The sequence below is a fragment of the Propithecus coquereli genome, unplaced genomic scaffold (assembly GCF_000956105.1).
Source record: "Propithecus coquereli isolate 6110/MARCELLA unplaced genomic scaffold, Pcoq_1.0 Scaffold560, whole genome shotgun sequence".
NCBI classification, from domain to species: Eukaryota; Metazoa; Chordata; class Mammalia; order Primates; family Indriidae; genus Propithecus; species Propithecus coquereli.
The window spans coordinates 261,318-263,132 of record NW_012151508.1 but is presented as its reverse complement, the minus strand read 5'-3'; the positions used below and the strand labels follow the sequence as shown (position 1 = coordinate 263,132).

General features: G+C 42.7%; 2 protein-coding genes across 2 annotated transcripts in view; one reads left to right on the top strand and one right to left on the bottom strand.

The window, feature by feature from the left end:
* The window catches only part of HSBP1L1 (heat shock factor binding protein 1-like 1), a 30,614-nt gene that overhangs the window by 23,228 nt on the left and 5,571 nt on the right, over positions 1-1,815 (top strand). The window lies entirely within an intron of this gene.
* The window catches only part of TXNL4A (thioredoxin-like 4A), a 3,019-nt gene that overhangs the window by 781 nt on the left and 423 nt on the right, over positions 1-1,815 (bottom strand). The gene's annotated exons all lie outside the window — the stretch shown is intronic.

The window sequence follows — 1,815 nt, the reverse complement described above, 5'->3', positions numbered from 1 at the left end:
CACTTCAACTGTGTGTGTGGTTTGTTAGGGTGGGCGTAGACGTGGGTGTTCTGGGGGTGCAGTGCGTGCCTCAAACCCTCCTCTGTGCAAGCTCAGTGCGGGCACAGAGGCCCCCAGGACGCCTACTGCAAACACACTGGTGTTTTTACATTTCAGATACTTATTCTGAACATCTTAAAACTGTATGTAAGTGACACCATTCTGTATGTGGTCTCCTCCTCCTCTTGCTTTTCTGTTCTGTGGTGTGATTCACCTGTCACGGGTGTGGCTCCGGTTCAGTCTCTGGCTGCTCTGTAACAGTCCTTTGATGATGCATCTTCTGTCAGTATTTGACTAGTAGTGATCCAAATAATGCTGCAATACTCTTCCCTGTCTCCTTGTGTACACATGCCAGTTTCTCTAGTAAATTGATTACTTACTCTAGTCTGAACCTAGGTGTACTGCCTCTGTGTTAGCTGCCATAACTAATTTCTGGATTTTGCCTAAAAGCCATCCTGGGAAGACAGGAAACAGGAACCACTACTTACTTCCACCTTGATTACAGCAACAGGAAACAGCAGATGAGGCAAGGCTCAGCAGCTACACAGACCTAGGTTTCAAATTCATATCCTCTATTGCTGGTTGTTAACTTGGGGAAATATAAGCTTTAATTTCCCTCTCTGCAAAATAGCTATCTTGTCGGTGGTTGTAAGGATTTGAGAAAATTGCTTGCAAAGCACTTAGCTCAGGGGAAGGTAGACAGTAGATGCACAAGAGATAAACTTGGAGTGGAGTCTAAATCACTATGAATTCAACTATGTTGTGATCACAAAGCACCAGTGAAAAAAGTTATTACAATCAAGTGTGAATAAACTTACTACAACATATATGTGTTATGGACTGAATGAATGTTTATGTCCTCCTAAAATTCTGAGTTGAAGGCGTAACCCCAGTATGTCTGTATTTGGGGTTGGGGCCTCTACAGAGGTAATTAAAGTTAAGTGAGGTCATAAAGGTGGGCCCTGACCTGACAGGAATGGTGTCCTTGTGACAGACACCAGAGGGCTTGCCTGGTCTTCCTCCCTTGCACCGAGGGCGGGCCTGGTAAGGACACAGTGAGAAGGCGGCCATCCCCAAGCCAGGAAGAGAGCCCTCGCCGGAAACCAAATCAGCTGGAACCTTGATCTTGGGACTTCTAGACTCCAAAACTGTGAGAAAACAAATTTCTATTGTTTAAGCCACCCGGTCTGTAGTATTTTGTTATGGAAGTCCAAACAGACGAAACATTTACAATAAATATACAATAAACTTACAAATGTGGAAGGTAATTTTTTGCTTATCTTTTTCCGGTAACGGCTAATAAAGCTGTTATCAATAAGACATAATTCACATACCATACAATTTGCCCAATTAAAATACACAATTCAATGTTTTTTTATAAAATCAGGATTGTGCAACCATCAACACAATCACAAACATTTTAATCATCTCAAAACAAAACCAAACCCTGTACCCACTGGCTACACCTCCTCATTCCCCCATCTCTCAGTCTTAAGCGACCACTAATCTACCGTCTCTGTGGATTTGCCTATACTTGACATTCCACGTAAGTGGGATCGTACCATATGGAGTGGCTGGTTTCTTTCACTCCGCCTGTTTTCAAGGTTCATCCATATTGTAACATGTATCAGCACTTCATTTCTTTTCACAATTGAATATTTCATTGTATGGAGGAACCACATTTTGCTTTTCCATCCATCTGAGGGTTTTCCACGTTTTTGGCTATGTGAATAAGGCAGCTGTATACAGGTTTCTGTGTGGACATGTGTTCAGTCC